This window comes from Canis lupus, chromosome 34 (assembly GCF_011100685.1).
Source record: "Canis lupus familiaris isolate Mischka breed German Shepherd chromosome 34, alternate assembly UU_Cfam_GSD_1.0, whole genome shotgun sequence".
In the NCBI taxonomy this organism is placed as follows: domain Eukaryota; kingdom Metazoa; phylum Chordata; class Mammalia; order Carnivora; family Canidae; genus Canis; species Canis lupus.
The window spans coordinates 24,100,245-24,123,527 of NC_049255.1; the positions used below are offsets into that span (position 1 = coordinate 24,100,245).

The 23,283-nt window shown below is 35.3% G+C and overlaps 1 protein-coding gene and 1 long non-coding RNA gene across 5 annotated transcripts in view; one reads left to right on the top strand and one right to left on the bottom strand.

Moving 5' to 3' along the window:
* FGF12 (fibroblast growth factor 12) overlaps positions 1 to 23,283 on the bottom strand; it is a 543,009-nt gene that overhangs the window by 93,709 nt on the left and 426,017 nt on the right. The window lies entirely within an intron of this gene.
* On the top strand, positions 792 to 13,688 carry LOC111093834. Its single transcript, XR_005383912.1, has 3 exons — positions 792 to 877; positions 2,272 to 2,402; positions 13,475 to 13,688. It is a non-coding gene; the product is annotated as an uncharacterized LOC111093834 (long non-coding RNA).

The following is a 23,283-nucleotide window of genomic DNA, read 5'->3' on the forward strand; positions in this document are numbered from 1 at the left end:
ATGAACCATATTTACTATTGCCATTTTTTATTTACCATTATAATCAGTGATCGTTTATTGGTTAGCCAAGAACTTCCAATAGCTTAGTTTTTGCAGCTGTTTTCAACTTAAGACTTGGTTATTGAATGCATAGGTCATGATAAATGGTCAGGCCAACCCTGACTAAAATGGAACTGATCTATTTAGTCAATAATGAATGTGGACGTACCGCTGTATTGTAAAGTTTATATAAATCAATACACTGTACTACTGTAATTATAATCATAAGATCTTTGAGAGAGTGTATGTGGAATAACCCTCATGGCCTTTAGCAGAGCATCTTTCACAAAGCAGATGTTCATTAAATGCAAGCTGAATTTAAAAAATACTATTATAGAAAAATCAAGTGAAAATCAAGAATTGTTTTAAAAACTTGGCTGTAATTATATACAACGCTGTATGCAGCAGGTATTCAATACACATGTGAGTCAAAGATTGAGCTTGATCAAACAATACCTGCAAGTCAAATTTGTGGTACAACATCTTGATTCAGCTCTCCCAGAGTATTTAAAATATAGTAAAAGGAATTCTCTATAGTTTGTGAACAGTGGGTAGGGTCTGAAATACTATCTTTACATGCGCAATACCAAGACCTTTGGAATAGAAGTTTTTTTGTTTTTTTGTTTTTTTCAATACATAGAATCTGGTTCTCATGAATGACTATGGAAACTCCAGGTTTAGTTGCTAGGGAACATAGATTATTTTGTGTGATGCTTGAAAAGACATTATTTGTTCTGATTCTTTTCATGAGTTGAGACTGTTCACATAGTATCTTCAGAATGGAAAGAACAAACCCCTCGCTTCCTCTGATGGCACTGGGACTACAAAAAAGGAAGAGGTATGTGAGATGGCCTTCTCAATGCTGTGGGAACAATGAGGCAATCATTATAACTCGCATTCTATCCATTTTTACTTGACACTGACCAAAGGCAGTTTTGGGCTTTTAAGTATTTTGTATCAAAAAACATTGAATGGCTTCATCTTTTTTGGTATACTACCAAAAAAGATTCGACCAATGAGAGGGGCTGGAGTCTAACCAGAACTATGAAAATGTTCTAGACATGGATGTCATTGCTCTGACACTTTAAAAACCTTTTTAAAACCAATATTATTATTGATTCATATCCATTCTTCTCAGTACTCGATGAAGGCACTTGATTATCCACTCACATGGATAATCTGAAACACTGAGAGTTCAAATAACATTAATATGGAATCTGGGCTTATATTAAATCTGACAAATAACCTAATGTTTTAAGAGATGCCAAAGTAAGATTTTCCGTTTCTGTTATTCTGATAAGCTTTTAAATTTAGTTCTCTAGCCCTGAATATGCCACACTTGGTCAAGAAAAAAAAAACCAAAAACATGCTTTTAATCCTGGAATATATTCTGGCATTAAATATTAGCTTGTTAAGTAAGCACACAGAAAAAATTATAGTCATGATTTTGATGGGCTTAATATAAGTTATAGTCAAGACAAGAAAGTAGCACCTTCATAATTGGCACCAGACGGCATCCATCTAATTTTATACACCTCAAGAGAGAATAATGCCACAATTAAAAACATAAGTGATTTTTAATAAATATTTTTAAAGTATTATAAAAGTTAAACTATAAAGTCTATGCCTGCCTTAAATTCTGTTCATGTATTACATACTTAATGAGAAAAAGTTTTATTTCCTGCTAATAGTAATTCAATGATAATTATAAATATTTAGAAAATTGCTTTTTAGAAAGTACCAGATATGCTCATTATCAAAAGTAGTAGGAGACTGTATCTACCAATTTCTTTTTCTGCAGAATCTGAACACCATGCAAAATGAATGTTTTCTTCGTGCTTTAAAAATTGAATAGATTATGGGGCAAATAATGCTACTATGGAGGTTTTTGAATTTATGCTGAGCTACAAAGGAAAGATACAACTTGCATGTTTGTTATTTAAAATCAAACATAGAAAATTAAACACACAAGAGCCAAAGGCCTTTTTTTTCTTCTGAAGAGAAAGAATTCTAGTAGATGCAGAAATCAGGTGTATGATATTTAATTATTGGTGTCTAGATCTGATATCCAGAAAAAGCAAATGCAAGGGATGCTATTTCTTCTGGGAGAAAACATGTCATTGCTTAAGGTAGTGGACTTTCAATAAAGGAGATCAAAGATCTTAAGCTAAAAATGAGTCAATAATGGAAAATGAATGAGACAAAAATTAACATATTTTGTCCCTTTCTCAGGAATCTCTTTGGTCTCACCACAGCACACATTTGCTGCCGATCAAATATTCCAGACCATCCGACTCATACAACTGAACAAGATTCTCCTAGAGAGAGCTACTCACCCATTAAAAAAAATGTACATATTTAAGGTATACTACATGATGATCTGATGTAAATATATATAGTGATTACTACCATCAAACAAATTAACATATCCTCTCACATAGTTTTTTGTGTGATGATAGCACCTGAAATCTATTCTCTCACCCTTTTTCTTTCCTTTTCCTAGAGTAGTGAGTGCTCCATGCAAGAACTGCCATTGATGAGAACTTTACCCTCACTTTGCTAAAGTGGAAGTTGTGTTTTGGTGCCATAGTCATGCTGTGTATTGCTCTTAAATCTATTATACTGTTACATTTCTAAATTTGACTGTAACACAGGAGTATTAATTGATTCAACAACTTTGGAAATATATTTGACACAATCTACTAAAGCTAAATATATGCCAACCATATGACTCAGAAATTCTATTCCTATGCAAATTCCAAAGACAAATGACTATACATGGTCAAAAAAAAAAAAGACTAAAATGTGCCTATCAGCTTTGTTCATAATATCCCCAAGCTGGAAGTAACCCAATATCCATCATCAGAAGAATAGCTAGGCAAAGTGTGATGTATTCCTATAAGGGAGTACGGCTACATAACAATAAAAGTAAACTACAGGTACACAAAACAAATCAATTCTATGAAAAAGCTCTACACTGTCCCTTTGCTTTTGCTATAAACCTAAAACTGCTCTAAAAAAGTCTTAAAACATTCACTAAATAAAACTAAATAAAAAAAAGAAACGATGAATCTTAGAAACATTAAATTATTTTTTAAAAATATTTTATTTATTTTTTCATGACACAGAGCAAGAGGCAGAGACATAGGCAGAGGGAGAAGCAGGCCCCATGAGGAGCCTGATGTGGGACTGGATCCCATGACCCCAGGATTACAACCTGAGCCAAAGGCAGACACTCAACCACTGAGCCACCCAGGTGCCCCCATGAAATCAATATTAAAAAAAAAAAAAGACAGGAACAAATGAAAATATGTTGTATGATACCATTTCAGAATGGTAGTTCAAGAGTAGACAAAAGTGATTTATGTGGAAAAAATTAGAATGCTAATTTTTGGAAGGGGTTTTTCTATGAAGGAGCACTAGGAAAATTTCTGGGGGTGATGGAGTGGTTCCATATATCTGCTTACACAGAAGCTTTATGCTTAAGATTTAAGCACTTTGTCTATAAATTATATTTAAAAAATAAAGCATATATAATTACTGAGGACCTGGTCTGTGTTAGGTATTTATATAAGAACTGGTGATAGACTAATGAACAGATAACACACATTTAGTTATTTTTCTATGATTTTTTTTTAATATAGGTTGGAAGTTATGTGAAGTTAGAGTACACTGTGATTCATTTTTGTATTCTTGATATCTGGAGTAATAACAGGCACACATTAGGTAATCACTAAGTGTTTTGGATGAATGCTTTCATGAGTTAAAAAAAAAAAGAACTATTTACTGTTATAGTCAGTAAGTATGACTTAGAATTATCTCCCCTTGGTAGATTTTTCTGAAACACAACTACCTGGTTTTGTTCACTCCACAAATAATAACTTCTCACATTTATATTGCCTTCTAAATACAGAAAATAAAGACGTTTCAACAGCAACACATTGTTCCTATGAAGTGATGCTTAAAAGAAATAAAGTTGAATCTGTACAGGAAATAGTTAAAAAGATGTCTAATCTTCAAAATCATGAAATTATTTTATAATGGAAATTATGACCAGGTATTTTCTTTCTTCAAAAATAAGCACCTGAGATGTTTTAAATGGAACCCAAGAAGACAGAATGATAAAACACCCAGGCTCTTACAAAAGGATATAGTATTTCCAATCCTATAGTGACAAAGGGGATAAAAATGTGTGTACTTAGGTTGGTTGCTTCTAACTATAATCAATGGCTCTGTCAAGGTGCTTTTTACTGCCAACTACTTCAGAAATAATCACTTCAAGTAATACAAGGATCATCTTTATTTTAATCAATGTCAGCCTTGGTAAAAACTTGTGACCAGATAATCAAGAAAAATATTCTGAAAATCACTACTTAATTCACATGAGACACATACCTCCATGAAATTGAAAAAAAAAAGACCCCCAAAAAGATTAATCATAATAAAAAGCATTATATCAAGTATGATTTTCATGCTATTGCCTTTCTAACATTGCTCTCATTGTACCCTGAAGGAAATAGTTTGGTCTTAATACCAAGAAGATCAACAAAAAGGAACTAAATCCTACTGACATTGAAAATGTATTTACAAATTGATCAGTGAATTCAGAGATCATTTCTGACCAATGTCATTAACAATATATCAAAAAATCATCTCATCTCCTAGAGCTCCTGAAACCTGAAATCTCCCTTTCAATTGAATACTTTACAGAAGTGCTCAGTCCTCTACTCTTAACCTCCAAAATGTAGTATTTCTGAGAGCAGATAGACAATTTTATTGATCTTGAACTCTCCTCCCAGACATGGAATGAATCCTATTGAAAAAGTGGGAAAGGTAAAGAGAAAATAAGATAATATTGACAAATTAAGAATCCTGGCAAGAGCAATGTATATTCCATAAGCTTAACTTTAAAAAAGATGGCAAAAGGAAGTGAGAGAGGAAATGGGGAGGGGAAAAGAAGGAAGAACAGAAAGATGGACACAGGAAAAGAATTGGTGAATTTTGCTTTAGCCAACAGGAAAAAAGCCAACACTTTGAGGAAATTAGGACGTTCTATTGATTTTCTGTAAAATGTGTCCAGAAACACAAATTAAAGTCAATATAGGATTTAATAAAAAGGATTGAAAAAAGTGGTTGGGTTTGGCTGAAGCCTGAGGTTTGGAAGAGGAGATGGGTGTTGTTTAAATCATGTATTGAACCCAGACCTTTCATGTTAATTCAGGGAAAGTTTGAAGTTTTCCTGGGACCCCAGCATAAAAAAACGCAAAAACTTGTCCACAAAGAATGACTTCAGCTATGAAAATCATTCACTTTCAGGACACCTGGGTGGCTCAGCGGTTGAGCATCTGCCTTTGGCTCAGGGCGTAATCCTGGAGTCCCAGAATCGAGTCCCGCATCAGGCTTCCTGCATGGAGCCTGCTTCTCCCTCTGCCTGTGTCTCTGCCTCTCTGTGTGTCTCTCATGAATAAATACAATCTTAAAAAAAAAAAAAAAGAAAGTTACTCATTTTAGAAAGGGAATTAATCATGTATTATCATTAGCATAACATTTATTTTTCATTTATGAGTTTTTGAAACAGTGATATGTAATGTCACCTTAGGAGTATTATGCATTTCTGTAAAAGTAATAATAGGTATTTGATTTCATGTGTCATAGATATTTTCAGCATAGCAACAGACAGTATAGGGTATTTGATAAATTTATCATTTAAGATAATCACAGAGGCAAAAAAAAATCACAGAAGCCATAAGGAAGCATGTACAGAGGACTATATAGCAGACCTGATACTGGACTAGTAATAGCCTATAATATACCTTTAAACTCAAAATACCTGATTATACAAAAGGGCAGGAGTCAAACTCTCAAACTAATATGTAAACCTTAGAAAATCAAGTTGAAAGATATTAAATGTTTACATTAGAATAATGAGTTAAACTTCTCTAACAGTTTCCATTCTTTTTTTTTTTTAATTTTTAATTTTATTTATGATAGTCATACAGAGAGAGAGAGAGAGAGAGAGGCAGAGACATAGGCAGAGGGAGAAGCAGGCTCCATGCACCGGGAGCCTGACGTGGGATTCGATCCTGGGTCTCCAGGATCGCGCCCTGGGCCAAAGGCAGGCGCCAAACCGCTGCGCCACCCAGGGATCCCCAGTTTCCATTCTAAAACGTTTTTAACAATTTAATCAAAAGATGTAATAAATAAATGAATACATACTTTCTCATAATTTGGTTTACACTGAACACATATAATACCTCTCCCTATGGCTTGGAATGTTAGGTAACATCACACAATTTTGGCTTAGGTTCTATTGCTGTAAAGTGTGTATCATCATGTGAGAGTCCAGTATAGATGAAAGGCATTGATGTGAAGTGGTTAAGAGGAGTTTCAACTCAGGAGGCACAGTGATCAGAGTGATTCCACTATTTATAATCTGTGAGACCTTGGAAAAAATACTTTATCTGCCAAAACTTCAATTTCCTCATCTGCAAGTGAAAGTTAAAAACACATCACTCTCATAACCATAAAAAGCTATAAGCATTAAAAGAAATGCTGTAGATAGAACATATGTCAAAGTTCTGACCACATTGTTTGTAAGACCTCCGTAAAAGGTTGCTATTGTTATTAAAGTAACAGAATAATTGAGATCTTTAATATTATGTACACTGTGAACTTTTCTCACATACAATAGCAAAGGCCCATAAATAGGTTTTGCGTTGAGGATACATATCAACTTAGAATCTGTGGAGAGAAAACATTTCTGAGGTTTACTATATTAGGTGCACCGTGAGTAGGTTGATTTAGGGGGAAAAATAGTTATGGTACCCAAAAAAGTTTGCATTATCAAAGCACTGTAAGCATAATATTGATGTGCGTATCATAGCATAAGTTTCTACAGTGAGTTTAATTCACATTCAATGTGATAAAATTTGGATTCAAGTCAGATTCTCTCTTACCTGTCAATTATAAGTGCTACTTGATCTCTTACTATTATTTCTATTTTTTAATTTGCAACCTCTGATGAGTCATCAAAGGTAAACTTAATTTCATTGTTTAAAAGTCATCATTAAAAACTCTATTTGCCAAGGATTAAATTTACATGTTTCTCACGTCTGATCCCAGATAGTTTTCAACATAGAAGAGAGAAATCTGTTATATTTAATCTAAACATAGCCAAGCACACACATTTTTCCTAGAGAGATGTCTATTAAGCCTATGGAAACCCTCCAGTGGCCATTAATGCCCTTCCTGGGGTTATACGGCATCTAATGAGTACATCTACCTGGAGAGACCCTGGTTGGTATTCTACAAGGAAGTAAAATGGCCCATTAAATGAGATTTATGGAGTTTTCTGACATGAGTTCTGGTAGGGAGGGAAATTGCACGTCATTTCTGTTATAGCTTGTCTGGTTGTGCTATTCCAAATGATGAATTCATTGTCATAAATACTTAGGCTCAGGCCTGAGAATACAGAACCCATTTTGTTGGTCCTTGTCATGGTCCTCTATCATAATTGTATCCAACTAGCTACAATGTGGGAGGGTCTTACTTCCCATGTAACTGAGTCATTCCTTTCATTTCCAGCTTTTGCTTTATAAATTTACATAATTTTATAATAGTTAAATCATTGAAATTCTTAATAATCTGGCCAAGTATACACCATTCTTTTTAAAAGGAGATTATATGTAAGGAGAAATCCCTTGATGTTTTGCGATGATTTATCTTCTTATTGATTTATACCCTCTATTCAAAGCCAGTGCTGTATTTATATACCCATAAACACACACATACTCCCCTATAGTTGACAGACTTGTTAATACATGAATATTTTTATGTTTTTTATTCACTTATAAATTCATTTACAAATATTTTACTCATCGATACATATTCTGTAAAGTAAGTAGGAAATACATACATATCCATGTCCCTTTACTTTAAAAATGATGCATACTAATTTGTATGCCATTTAATATAGCATATGTTATATATTTAATGCATTTAATGTAAGGACTTTTTTTAAAAAAAACTTTTTTCTCCTTTCAATATGCTCTATCTCTGAGCCATTTTAATTGGACCAAAATGAAATAGAGTCCTTGTGTAACAGCATAAAAATAGTCAAGTAGGTTCTAAAACTCTTATTTGAGAATAATTTCCTTTATGGTTTTATTTGATATATTTATTTATGGATAAATGCACAGATGGAAAGATGGTAGTATATGTGGATAATGAGCATTTCTGAACTCAGGCAATTTGAACTGAGATAACTTGAGCTTTTGGACTCTCTCTTTTTTTTTTTTTTTTTAGCTTCGATCTGGTTAGTGGCTACATGGAAGTTAATATTAGTTTTCATCAAATCTAATTATCAAGTGTAGATTTCAAGCATTATTGCCTCTTAGAAAATCTCATACTTGTATAGCTCTTAGACATAAACTCATAAGCTGCAATTATGCTTTGATGGATTAAAATTGAAGATCTTGTTAGTGCTTGGTTCTTGTTGAACCATAAGCCACTATGCAAAAGTAATATAATGTAACTCAGTTACACTTCCAAATATGAAATCAGCATCATTATTGCTATATGCCTTTTCTAGTTTTCCAGAATTTTATTAGATTCACTAAATACACTATCTCATCTCCTTATGAGGAAATCTTACTGGTATTTAAAGCTGTATCAGTCTCAGCCTTGGCATTTGGCTATGGAACCAGAATTTTCAATTTATGTCTTAGTTTTGCAGCTGTCTTAGACAGACTCAACTTCCTGTTCAACAGCAACCAAAATATAGCCTGTCCATCACCTAAATGATCTCACATCAGTATCAGAGGGATAGATAATGTCCTAATCCCTATATCAGTTGCACACATATTTCCTGCCATCATGGACATCAGGACTTTTGAGCAATTTCTCATAAATCCTTAATCCAACATTATCCTAGGGTTTTAACTTTTAAAATGTTCTTTCTCATGAATGGCTTTCCCCATACCCCCTGCAGCAGCACCATTTTGGTTTTTTAAGTCTGGTAAAATGATTATGTGTGTTCATCTATATCATGAAGGAATTTTTGGTGCTGATTTTGTCAGTTGGTTGGATTAGCCAAATGTTCTAGTCACTTGACCAGGGAATTGTTTCATGATTCAGCAAGAAAATACTACCTTACCAATAGCTTCCCTTAGAACAGTATCCCAGCAGTAAATGTAAATACTAGCTTTCTCCTCATTTTGTAACAAGAAATACAAAGCTACACATTACACCACAAGATAAGGTAAATTAATTCTAGACAGTAGTAAATTAACTATTTTTAAACTTTGGCCTAACTTCTGAGAGGGCTTGACACTGTAGCAAATGTTTAGGAACCAAACTCAGAATTCTAATACTTAACCTATTCTGTGATTTCAGGACCACTGAAGCTTTCATATTTTTAAGACAGTAGTAAAATACAGCAAAATGAACTACAAATTAATTGTGTGGAAAGGTATTTTTGGAACCAAGAAAACTTTATTTTAGGAAAAATACAATATATGATCATAAATATAATGAAAAAAGCAAATAGCAGCATCACTGATTTAATCAACACGATTTAAAAATAATGATAATGATGATGATGATGATGATGATGATGATGATGATGATGTTTTTGGGCAGCCCAGGTGGCTCAGCAGTTTAGCGCCATCCTCGGCCCAGGGCATGATCCTGGAGACCAGGGATTGAGTCCCACATTGGGCTCCCTGCATGGAACCTGCTTCTCCCTCTGCCTGTGTCTCTGCCTCTCTCTCTGTGTGTGTCTCTCATGAATAAATAAATAAGATCTTAAAAAAATTTTTTAAGCCATACTTTGGAGTTGATTCATTTTTTTTTAAAAAGGTCTGCAAACATAAATATTTACTATCTTAGTCTTTGCTCTAATTAAATTTTTGCTTTGATTCTTGTAATCCATATGAAGATTCAAATTAATTTGAAGTATTTTAGTTGTGTACCTTGAAAAGACACAAAAGTATTAGTGTGGTTCAAGAGCAGAATACCAAAAATTAACAGATTATTGGCTGGAAGTTACTCTAGCAATGATATATGGAAGAAATCCTTGTTTCACATAAAAAAAAAGAAAGTAGTGAACAAGAAAACTTAAAGCAAAGCAAAACAAAACTCTCTTGTGTCCCTAAATTAATTGAATACTGTATGTTGTCATTCATACTCAAGAAATGTATCACTAATGAATCAGATTTTATCATATGTATGTGTGACGGGTGTGTGTGGGTTTGCATGTATATTTATCCCCCTCATCAGCAACACTCTCACTATTACTTATGTAAGTGCAGTTATTCAGCTGAGTACATTCTAATAGAGGATACAAAAACCATTCTCTTGAGATTCCAAGCAAATTACTTTGTTGCATTTACGATCTAACCACAGTGGCTTTTCTTATGTCAATTTATTATACCCAAGGGCAATTCCTCTATTTAGTTCCTTTTTCAAGGTCATAGAGTTGAGCTTGATTAATATGGCTGTAAAACAGAATCAGATGTGAAAACTATTGGTCGAGTATCAGAGAATGTTTTGTTAAGAAATTGAAAAGGGAAATCTTTAAAATGAAAATGGTGCATAATAAGATAACAATTCCATTGAGATTTTATTTTTTATTATTTTGGGGTATTGAATAAGAACTATAATAAAAATAGATGTTGAGGCTAAGGTTGAATGGTTTTAAACCAACTTTATATTTGTAAAACACTGCTGCCAAAATATGTATACAATACTGGGGCGGGGGAGAGTTGAGTAAGGTGGACACAATCAAGTTACTACAAAACCCCAAAAGCATTATATTAGAAAAAAATAAATTTTAAGTCATGGGTAAAATGCAGTAGGTCCCTCATAGGCTTTGTACAAATGACAGAAAAACAATTCAAGGGAAGGTTTGTAAGTGGAGTGGGGGATAGGTTCTACTTTCTTCTCTAAGAAAACCTGTAAATTGAGAGTGGTTTAAAAATATATATCCTCAAAAAAATATATATATATATATCCTCAAGAGAAAAACATAATCAAATATTCCTTTTATTTCATATAAGATATAAGAATTACATGAATCTTTGTCACAGTTAGAGGAAAGGTTTGCCTAAGCATAGGACAGGGCAATGAAAATAAATCAGGTATTGAATTTCATGATGAAGCCAGGGATTTAAACCTAGAATTTTAAGTCTTCATCCCAGAATTCTTGATCATTAGCCTATCTTGTATAAGCGATTTATGTGATATTCCAAGGCTTAATTGCTTTCACTGTGGATGCTTTCTGAAGACAGAAATTGCAGTAAAATGTGTGGCCTTAGCATAAATTTATTATATGATCAATAGCATACTTATGTAAATTAATTTACATAAGATTTTTTTCCTTCGCCATCCCAATGTTCCATTTCTTCTTTTTTCGTTTGTTTTTTTTTTTTTCGTTTGTTTTTAAGATTTATTTATCTATTTGAGAGAGAGAGCCAGGACCATAAGTGGGGGAAGGGGTAGAGGAAGAGAATATTTTAAGGATACTCCCGCTGAGCAAAGAGCCCATTGCAGCGCTTGATCTCAGGGGCCAGGAGATCCTCACCTGAGCCAAATCCAAGAGTCAGATGCTGAACTAACTGAGCCACCCAGGCTCTCCCCACGATGTTCCATGTCTTGAAGCATCTCTATGATAATGATGAGGAACTAATTCCCAAACAGGTTCATCATGTCAAACGTGCCCTTGCCTAGCAAACTATCTAGCTTTTCACTTTGTCAAGTAACAAACCATCTGCATTGCCAATCTCAAAATGCTACATTAGTGTAGTTTGAGCAATTATATATTAGGGATATTCATCTAAATAGAGCTATTTACAGTAGACTTGGTTTTCCCAATTAGCTTGTGTGTCTATGAAGACAACCATTTTACTTTAGACATCTTTGATCTCTAACAAAATTCTTATCATATCTAAGTAGTAGGGTCTAATCAATGGTTAAGAAACCACATTGAATAGAATGTTCTCTATCCTAAAGTTGTTTAAAGATGTAACATATTTAACTGGGATTCTTTCTGCCTCAGCTTTAACTGAAGAACCGATATAGTGGCTATCAGAATGCATCCTATTGTATCAAATACATCTGCAGAGCAGAACTGACATAGATAATGAAAAGGAACATATCCCATTACTCTTGGATCTCTTAGCTACATAAGATACAAAGAAAGGTGCAAGGGTCAGAAATAGGATTTTGGAGAATTCTGGTTATCAGGTTTCTCCAGAGAAACCTGTTGCTGTGCTAGAATTATCCTTTCCCCACAATTATGGAGAAAGGATTGAGGGGTAATACCTCTCTTCAGTAGAAGGACACAGAACTGTGGCCTGACTTATATCTAAGAGAGTTAGTTTTATTAAGATATAAGATGTGTCGGAGAAAGAGAGAAAGGTGTGGGGGGAAGAGGGGTCACCTTGGATAGGCTAAATTACAGTGCCAGGGCAGGAGCTCCTCACCACAAAGAGGTCGCCCATGCACCACATCAGATCCAAGAGCTGAGGAAGGGCCTACCAAGGAACCACACACATGGAGATACAAGTCACGAGAACTGCAGGTGACAGAAACCAACAAGAAATCAATCCTTAATCTCCATGAAAGCATTCATGAAATAAAAAGACAAGTTTTATTATATTGACCTCATCCACCTAAAAATCTCAGCTATAAAATACACCAAGCCCAGGGTTTATGAAGTCACCTAGATAAACAAGACCTGGGCTAGGTGGTTTACACCTTCCCTCCTTCCACAAAATACCTAACAGCTAGACAGTAAAGGCTAGTATATAACAGACTCTAAGAAGGAAAGACTTAACTGTGATAAATCAAAGTTCAGAAGTTTGAATAAATAAAATACCTTGAATTCTATTCTCATTACTGAACTGACACTATGTTTGTGACTTAAAGTGCCTGAGGGCCATAGAGATGCCACAAGTCTGTCAGAAGTTACATCTGGGGGCCCCTCGGTGGCTCAGTGGTTGAGCATCTGCTTTTGGCTCAGGTCGTGATCCTGGGGTCCTGGAATCAAGTCCCACATCGGGCTCCCTGTGAGGAGCCTGCTTCTTCCTCTGCCTATGCCTCTGCCTGTGTCTCTCATAAATAAATAAATTAAAATCTTAAAAAACAAAGAAAAGATGAAGTTACATCTGGGCACAGAGGAACATGATTCTCCACTGAATAAGGTATTAGGGAGGTTGTGGGAGAAAAAAAAAACTGTTTGTTTACAATACAAAATGTTTTTAAAACACTGGTTAAAAATATATGAAGCAAATATTTATATATATATGAAGCTTTAAATTAGTAAAATGAAATCTCCCTACCTACAGTAATTTTATGTAGACTCAGGCTACAGAAAATTCACTAAGTCATTTCTCCAGTGGCCTGTGGGATAATCTGAACTGTTTGTCCTTTACAGGGGAAGGGGTGTGTAAAGAAGAAAACAGTAGCCATGACCCATAGAAATCCTGCCTTATGGCCTGTTTCCCTGAGAAGGTAACTCTCTGATTTCATTAGGGAGGGGGTGGATACCAAAGCCAACAAAAGCTACCTTAATACTTGAAGAATTAAGAAATATCTTCAAAAAATAGCTTGAAACCTGAGGCACGCCAAGAGAAATGGAAAGAGAAGGCATCCAAAGAGGCTCTTAAACAGTGTTGTTAAAATTCACACTCATTTGCTTAACATTAAAACCCAGCAATTAGCTAACAAACCTTGGTGACAGACTGCTATTAATTTTGTGCTGACTCCATACATGTAAATTAAACCATTACAAGTTCCCCCACGTGCTGCCTCTGACATTTGTTTTATACAAGTAAGCTGGCAGTGGGGAGGCATAAACTTTGCTCTTAACTCCCTTGGCAACTGAGGCTGCTGATCATTTTGTTAATTTCTTGAAAGATATTCAAAAACTATTTTTTGAGGACAAGGAGGTATTAACAAAATGCTTTCAACTGAACAAGTCTTAAGCACTAAAAATTATACTACTCACACAGTTTTTAGATTTGGCTGGAGACACTTAGATGATTATAATCCAATTTAATATGTAATTGTATATTATAAAATGACATAAATATATTATAGTTATTTTTCCCATGAAGTAATCAAAATCCAGTATATTATAATTCATTATCCTCACTGAATCCTAAAGGTACATTAGAGTATTTCGCTTTTTGCTTTTGATCATAAAAAAAAAAATAAAACAGAAATAGTTACCTTATTTAAAACTATGGTTATAAGGGAGCCTAGGTGGCTCGGTTGATGAAGTATCTGACTTTGGCTCAGGTTATGATCTCAAAGTCCTGGGATAGAGCCCAGAGACAGGCTCCCAGCTCATGGGGGAGTCTGCTTGTCCCTCTGTCCCTCCTCCTGCTTAGGTTCACACTCTTTTAAATAAATGAAATTTGAAAAAAAAAGTACCCTAGGGTCATAGATTGGAAGAAAAGATCTTGTATTGGGCGAATTTTCTCATCAACCACCAAGTGAATTTACTAAATTCTTCAAAAAAACCCCCATGATCCTTTTTTCACCTATAGGCTCAGAATTTCCAAGAGAAGACCAACTGTCACCGACACACAGCCTGAAACTGCTTAAAAAAATCAACCACCTAACCATCGCTGCTGGTGAATTTGGGGGACTTAATCACCTAACAGGATGGGCAGAGTGATATATTCCTCTGCATGGTTTTTAAATATCTGATCTACAGCAGCTGCTCTGCAAATACCCTCTTCCATTCCTTCTCCATTTCCTCATAATGAAATTGTCCTAGGTGTGACATGATATGTTAGGTTTCTTTACCTTTACTATTGGCTTCCTGTCACACTACCTGTTTCAAAAGTCACTGTCCCTAAATATTAGATGGCAGATATCTGTTACCAATCATTCATTCTACGCATATTTTTCAAGGCTTTTAGGTCAAGTGCTGTTCGGTATACTTTGGCCACACACATCAATAGAATAGATGGAAATCCCTGAGAACCATCCCACCCCCCACATCGTTCAGAGACAAGGAAACAAAACAAAACAAAACAACTTCAGACTTGAGGAATTTCCAAAACCTAAAAAGTATCTCTAACAAAAATGCATAGCATCTCAAAATTAAGCAAAAAACAAAAATAAAACAAAAAAAAATTTCTCCTATAATGCTTTTCACTTTGAATTATGGTCATTAGCCCTAGCCCGTACTCCTCTTTGCTCTACATAATCATAGGGTTTGTGGTTTTTTACTCTATGTTCCCTGCAAGCTTGGTGAAGTAGTGAGACTGTAATAGGTGCTCAATAAATGTCAGATTGAATTAAAGAATGTGGCAGTAAAAAATGACCACCTTTTTGTATGTACAGTATGAAATCATTTTGAGTAACTCATTAAGCGAAAGTTAATTACTTCATACACAGTAATTTAGCCAGGACATCCATAGATAAAGTCTCCTAACAAAACTGGGTCTTCATTTAAATTTTTCGTACTGAAAACATGATCTGTAGATCAGCAACACTGGTCCCACCAATGTCTCCTTCCCAACCTAAAAAAGACCCAGTCTGCATTTCAACAAAATCCCCAAGTGGCCTATATGCATGTTAAAATTTAAGAAGTGCTAATATATATATATATATATATATTACTGGTTTTTAACCAAAACCACATGTAAAACTCAATTGATGTTGCTTCAAAAAAATAAAAAAAAAGAGGGAAAAAAGGAAAAACCTCTGTCTGGGCCACATTCCAATTATACATGCCTATGAGTTTACGAATGAAGTTCCTTTTGTCCTTTGATTCCATGCAGTCTCAGGTACAGCCAAGTTGAAAAACATTGATTTAAACAAAACAATAAGATATAAGCTGGCTATGCCACAGAATTCTCTGAAAAACATTGATTTAAACAAAACAATAAGATATAAGCTGGCTATGCCACAGAATTCTCTGAAAAACATTGATTTAAACAAAACAATAAGATATAAGCTGGCTATGCCACAGAATTCTCTGAAATGAATTAAAAGAAATTGCATTTTTAAATTCAGAAGAGGAAATAAACTTCTTATATATTAAAGACTCAAGTAAGACTTAGGAGTCTACTGATTTTAGGGTCAAGCAGAGAAACATGTTAGTCCAAAGTTATCTTCTGATGCTCTGACGCGGTCCAACAAAACATCCTATTCCTATTTTTCCTTGATGCAAAATCATCTTAAGCAATGAGCATCAGCCTGCACAGTGGAAATGAGCCTTAGAGCAACATTCTGTAGAATTATAGCAAGCATTCCTATGAAGGCTAAAGAGGAACTAGCATGTAATATTTCATCTTTAAAGACTGAAACACTGTTTGTCCTTGGGGAAAATCAAATAAATCAATCCTCCTATCATGTAAACTAATACCTCATTTTGAGTTAGGCTCTTGCTGAGAATTTGACATAAGATATTCAGATTTGTTTTCATAAATCACTATAACTATATAACATACTCAGGAATCCGGAGAATGAATAAATGTTCTCTTAACACATAGTAACTAACTGTCTTAATATTTTGTGTTGGGGCAGCCCTGGTGGCGCAGTGGTTTGGTGCTGCCTGCAGCCTGGAGTGTGATCCTGGAGACCCAGATCGAGTCCCACATTGGGCTCCCTGCATGGAGCCTGCTTCTCCCTCTGCCTGTGTCTCTGCCTCTCTCTCTCTCTGTCTATGAATAAATAAATAAATAAATAAATAAATAAATAAATAAATAAATAATCTTTAAAAAAATATATATTTTGTGTTAATTCACCCCATCAAAAAAAAATGATTTTCAAGAAAAAAGAATGTCTTTTCTAAAAAGCCAAAGAGTAAATTGGCTAGGTACATCTTACTTTTTTGACAAATGTTGGCACTACAAACATAGGAAATGATTTGTTCATGTTCAATGTGGAATCCAAAAGGGTCCAAGAAGAAAATTTTAGGTTCATAAAAGACATAGCAAGGAAATGAAAGTCTTGGGTGGCTCAGTTGGTTAAGTGTCTAACTCTTAATTTTAGCTCAGGTCATGATTTCAGGGATCTGGGATTGAGCCACACGTGGGGCTCCATACTCTACAAAGTCTGCTTGAGATTCTCTCCCTCTACCCCTGCATACTTGCTCTCTCTCTGTCTCTCAAATAAATAAAACTTCATATATATAAAAAAGAAAAACAAAAGAAAAACAAAAATTCTAAAAAGAAAGTAATTGAAATAATTAAAAGGATCCATTATTTCATTTAATCCTTGCATTAACCCAAAGAAGTAGCTACTATTACTCCACTTTCTAGAGGAGCAAAATGAGACAGAGAGGGCAGATAAGTTGCCATGGTCCCTTTATGGTTTACCTGAAACCTAATAATTACTAGAGTTTAGAGTTTTTAAAGTCAGAAAGAACTATATAAAAAGCTCTAATCTGCTAGGGGTTATCAAAACTCTACTTTCAGACAAACAAGGATGGAATTCCAGGATTCTTAACTCAGGAATTTATAGCAATATGTCTAATGAACCTTAAAATGTCCCTGGGATCCACTTTTTTTCAAGTTTTTTTAAGACTTTATTTATGTATTTATGCAAGAAACAGAGAGAGAGGCAGGGACATAAGCAGAGAGAGAAGCAGGCTCCATGCAGGGAACCTGATGTGGGACTTGATCCCAGGACCCCAGAATCACGACTTGAACCAAAGACAGACGCTCAACAACTGAGCCACCCAGGTGCCCCCTTTCTGCAAGTTTTTATTCAAATTCCAGTATAGTGAACAAACAGTGTAATATTAGTTTCAGGTGTACAATATAGTGATTCAATACTTCCAGACATCAGCTGGTGCTCATCACAAGAAGGGCATTCCCAGGATCCATTTCCTAATGTCAGCTTTGCCTTAGTCTCTGTAACAGTACTGGTCTGCTTCAAGGATACTCAGTACTGGCTCTTGCTGGTGATAGTCGAGTTTGTTGGATTTCATCTGTGCTTTCATCAGATGTGCATCATTTGGGACACCTGGGTGGCTCAGAGGTTTAGTGCCTGCCTTCCACCCAGGGCGTGATCCTGGAGTACTGGGATCGAATCCCACATCGGGCTCCCTGCATGTAGCTGCTTCTCCCTCTGCCTATATCTCTGTGTTTCTCATTAATAAATAAATAAAATCTTTTTAAAAAAAGATGTGCATCATGGACACTTTATAAATAAGTCAACTTTCAGGGCCATTTTCATCTTTTTAATGAAAAGGAGACCACTGAAGACAGCTCAGCAATTCTTAAAGGAAATAATGAAAAAACTCTTGCTCTTTAAAGATGGACAAACAAGATGGCTTAAAAGTATGGCAGATCTTTGTTCATCTCAAGAAGAGGCCTGGAGATATTTCTTGGTTCAATAACAGAAACAAAACCTTATCTCATTTCCTGATGTATTATTTTTCAGCAGATGCATCTATATGAAATCTAGTAGTACCTAATATTCTATTCCTCAGTGTTGAATTACAGGACCACTGGCCATTCAAGCTACAGAATCCACATTCATAAATAAAGAGTCTAATGGAGGACCCAGGAGCTGTGTAATTCAGGGGTCTTGGGCAAAGAGTAGGGCATTTCATCTTCCACTAATTTTTTTCCATGATAAATATTTATTAAGCACCTGTTATATGTTATCTGGAGTCAGCAAACTATGTGCCATCCAGACAAATCCAACCAGCCACTTGGTTCTGTAAAGTCATGAGCAAAAAATCATTTTAACATTTTTAAATGGTTGAACAAACGAAGAATACTTCATAAAATGTGGAAATTATGTAAAATTCAATTTTCAGTTGAAAAATGGTTTTACTGGAACACAGCCATGCCTATTCATTTACACATGGTCTATGGTTGCTTTTAGCTACAACAGCAGAGGTGAGTAATTGTGACAAGAGTTTAAGTGTGAAAAGCCTAGAATATTTATTATCTGCTCCTTGAAGAAAAGTTTACCAGTGTGCTAGACATAATGGTGAACAATATATATATATATATATATGGTCATTCAGCTCAGGAAATACTGCAATGGTTCAGTTGCTTGCACTCCCCTTTGGCTTGAAATCAAAGTGAACCTCTATAAGCTTCCATTTCTTTCTCTGTATTGTGGGGATAGAAAAGTAATTTGGCTCATAGGATAGGGTTACTTTCTCTGCACAATGTCTTGTACATAGAAAACACTCAATAAATCAATATTTTCCTCATGCTAAAAGTTTTAGCACCGTTTCCTTTCTCTACCTACCCAAATCCTACCTATATCCTTCAGAGTCTTGATGAAATGCTACCTTTGCATGCAACTTTATACAATCTCTCAATTTAAATTTTTTTTTTTTACGTTTTTATTTATTTATGATAGTCACAGAGAGAGAGAGAGAGAGAGGCAGAGACACAGGCAGAGGGAGAAGCAGGCTCCATGTACCGGGAGCCTGACGTGGGATTCGATCCCGGATCTCCAGGATCGCGCCCTGGGCCAAAGGCAGGCGCCAAACCGCTGCGCCACCCAGGGATCCCCAATCTCTCAATTTAAATTGTTCTGTGTTCCAATAGCATTTTGTTTACCAGTCTGTTATTATATGATTCTCATCTGCCCTGTACTTCAGTTATTTGTAAATCCCTCCTCAAAAGCAAGGATCATTTTTTATTAATCCTGTAACCCCATAGTATCAAACATAGATAGATCCTTATGTAGAGGAGACAGTTGATTAGTGTAAGCTGAACAAGTAAAAAACTGAATTAATGTACAAATGGAAAAACCTTCAGAGAGGTTTACTGCCCTCCCAAATAGACAACATACAAGCTGGGAGTTTTAGTCAAAGGAACCTCAGGGAACAGCTGTCGCCAACCAGCCTGAAATACTAGATCCATCAAGGATATAATCTTGCTGTACGTTCCTTAAAAGGCATACATTTTAATCTTGGCTTTATTGTCTAAATTAAAAAATGCCACGGCAATAGCAATTGTCAGTCAGTGGAGACATTAAGGGGAAGGAAAGGTAACTAATAAAATTAATATGTTAATTAGAAACTAAATACATTTCATTTTATTTTCTGCTGCATCCAATTAATCTAACTCCAGCCTATATTACAAACCCAAGTGGCTCTATGAACTAGGTTCTTCTCAAAAGTCAATTTGCTCTATCTTTATATACCGCATGCAGTCACACCACCACACACATGCACATACGTGGATACTTTGTTACCGTGAATAAAAAAGGAAAAGAAACTCAGGGAAAAAAGCAATGAATGTGAATTATATCTCAATAAAGTTGTCTCTAAAGTAAAAAGCAATAAAACTTGGGTTGTAAAAGAGGACCAACTCTCTTTTCATTAGTTATTTGCTTCAAGAGACTGATGCCTTGAGGAATCAGACGTTTCATGCTAATTTAAATTTTTTGTAACTGCAAGTTTTGACACATAAAATCTAAAAGATAGCTTTCTAAACAGTGACAACAGATTTCCAACAATGAAAAGCACTGATGTCACCACAAAGTATGCAAGACAGGTTGAATTGAGCCTTCGTTCTTGGAGAGATGACTTCATCTGAGAGGCCGCACAGTATCCCTAGGAAGAACCCTAGGGACACTCAAAGCCCTGAGCCATTCTTATGCCATACACAAGGTACAACGTGGAGGTGTGGCCACAGTGTCAAATTCCTAAGTATTATACTTTTTAATGTCCATGTATTTATGTTATATCTATTTTCATTTTAACAAAGAGTTCCCAGCCTTATATTGGGAAGATACACAACATTAGGAGGAATCAACAAGACTCTCCAACGATAATAGCCTATCTATCTATCTATCTATCTATCTATCTATCTATCTATCATCTATCTATCATCTATCATCTACTATAATTATCACTCAGCCTTCTGTTCCTATATCAGCAGAGTTGCTATAGTTGTAAATTTGGAATCACATATATTTAAGAATATTTCATAAAAAAACATAGATGTTTCCCTCTCTAAAAATGCTTACATGTAAATTTGCTGTAAAATTTCAGGGGGTAATTTATCAATCTGAACCCAATCATGAACTCCAAGTTAAAAAAAAGTTTTACAAGACTATTTTTTTAATACTTTATTTATTAATGAGAGAGAATGAGAGAGCATAAGGGGGAGGGGACAGGAAGGGCAGAGGGAGAGGGAGAAGCAGATTCTCCACTGATTAGAGAGCCTGCCTTGGGGCTCCATCCCAGGACCCTGGGATCACGACCTGAACCAAAGGCATAAGTCTAACTATCTGAGCTACCCAGGTGTCCCAAGACTATTTTTAATTATAAAGTACAATTCTATGATAGTCAATCTCATTAAAAAACATTACAGATGATTTTGCACCCAAAATCACAAATTTCCCACAGTGTGTCTTCAGTAAGTTTAACAGAAAGTATGCTTCTCCCTCTCAATCACATACTCTTTTTTTAAAAAAGATTTATTTATTTATTTGTTGGTTTGTTTGTTTGTTTAGTTAGTTATTTAAGAGAGAGAGTATGAGAGTCTGAGCAAGGGGAGAGGCAGAGGGAGAGAGGGAGAGGGAGAGGGACAAACAGATTCCAGGGCTTAGCTTAGAGCCAGAGCCCAACTTGGGGCTCTATTCCAGGATCCTGAGATCATGACCTGAGCCAAAATCAGGAGTCTGATGCTCAACGACTAAGCCACCCAGGCACCCTTCAATCATATATTCTATACTCCACAAGGTATTTCACCTCCCACTTCAACCTGTAAATGTTCTTTCCTTTTTTATGTCAAGTATTTCCACTCCTCTGAGGGATTGGTAGTTGTAGGTTTTATAGTACAGTTTTTATCTTACATCATGAATACACAGTCCAATACAACACTGTTAAAGTAGTTCTTCCTAATTTTAAATTAAATTTTCCTATGTCAGTTATACCCATCATCCTTGTTATTTTTGCGCTATGAGCTAGAAGATTAGAACAGATTACCCAGGCTACAATTCCCTCACCTACATTCTAGCAAATCCTTCTGCTTTCAGTTTTCCACAAATACTTCCTTCTTCAAACATCTACTCTCCCACTATCTGGGGCTCTTTGGTGGCTGTTACCTAACGTTAGATCTAACACCAGGCCTCTAGGAGTGGGTGTTCAAATGGGAGAAGTAGCTATGTGGGACGAAGATTTCCTCTCTTTTGTAATATGTGAATGGCCTATTTTAATAAAGTCCGAACTTTGTCCTCAAGTGTTATACATTACTAAGTCATCTTTTTAAATAGTAAAAACAACTAATTAACAGTGTTCACTGATTTTATTTAGGGGATATAATAATACCTACCTTATAGGCTTATTTTGAGGTTGAATAAATGTAAAATGTTTAAATAGCACTTGACATATAAAAGGGCCTAATAAATGTTAGCTGTACTTATTATACTAGTGATTAGTTTCTCCCATCTCACATAAACTGGAGCCAATTTTCTACAGTTACATAGTCTACCTAACTTTTCTTGGCTATTGAATATTTCCTTACTTCTGTACATCTGAATTTATTTGATAATTTCTATACCACTGGATATTTATTTAATTTTAAAGATTTCATTTATTTATTCATGAGAGACACAGGCAGAGGGAGAAGCAGGCTCCATGCAGGGAGCTCATTGTGGGACTCAATCCCAGGACTCTGGGATCACACCCTGAGCCACTCAACTGCTGAGCCACCCAGGCATCCCTGTACCACTGGCTATTTAAATCGTTTTCATCTTTTACTATGAGAGCTAATACTGTGGAAAATATCTTCAGGTATATGGTTTTATTTTCTTGTTTGGAATTATTTTATTAAGATAAATTTCTATGAGTTCAGTAACTGGTTCAAAGAGTTTGAGCATTGTTATGGAGTCCCATGTGATAAAGAGAGCAGTATTCATTTAGGTTAGTGGCAGAGTGTTTCATTTACATTTACCGAGTTCCTGAGAATATAAAGTATTTGTAACACTGCAGTATTAGGAAAGGGAATAATTTTCACGGGGTTATAATTCTAATTCTGTGCTCCATACCCTCCTATCTCTCAAGGTCAATGGAATCAAGACCCAGTGGTTTCTTCAGTAGAAACCTATCACAATGTAAAATTCAAGTGCCTTCTGCTCTAATGACCACAGAGTTCTTTTTCACGGAAATAAAGCTTTTCCTGATGGTCTTGGAACAATTTCCCACACCTCATTGAAAAGTAAAAGCATTTTTCTTGTCTCCAAGGAGCCTGAGGCTGAATATAATATGGCACTTAATTTCCTGCACCTTAGTTGGCAACT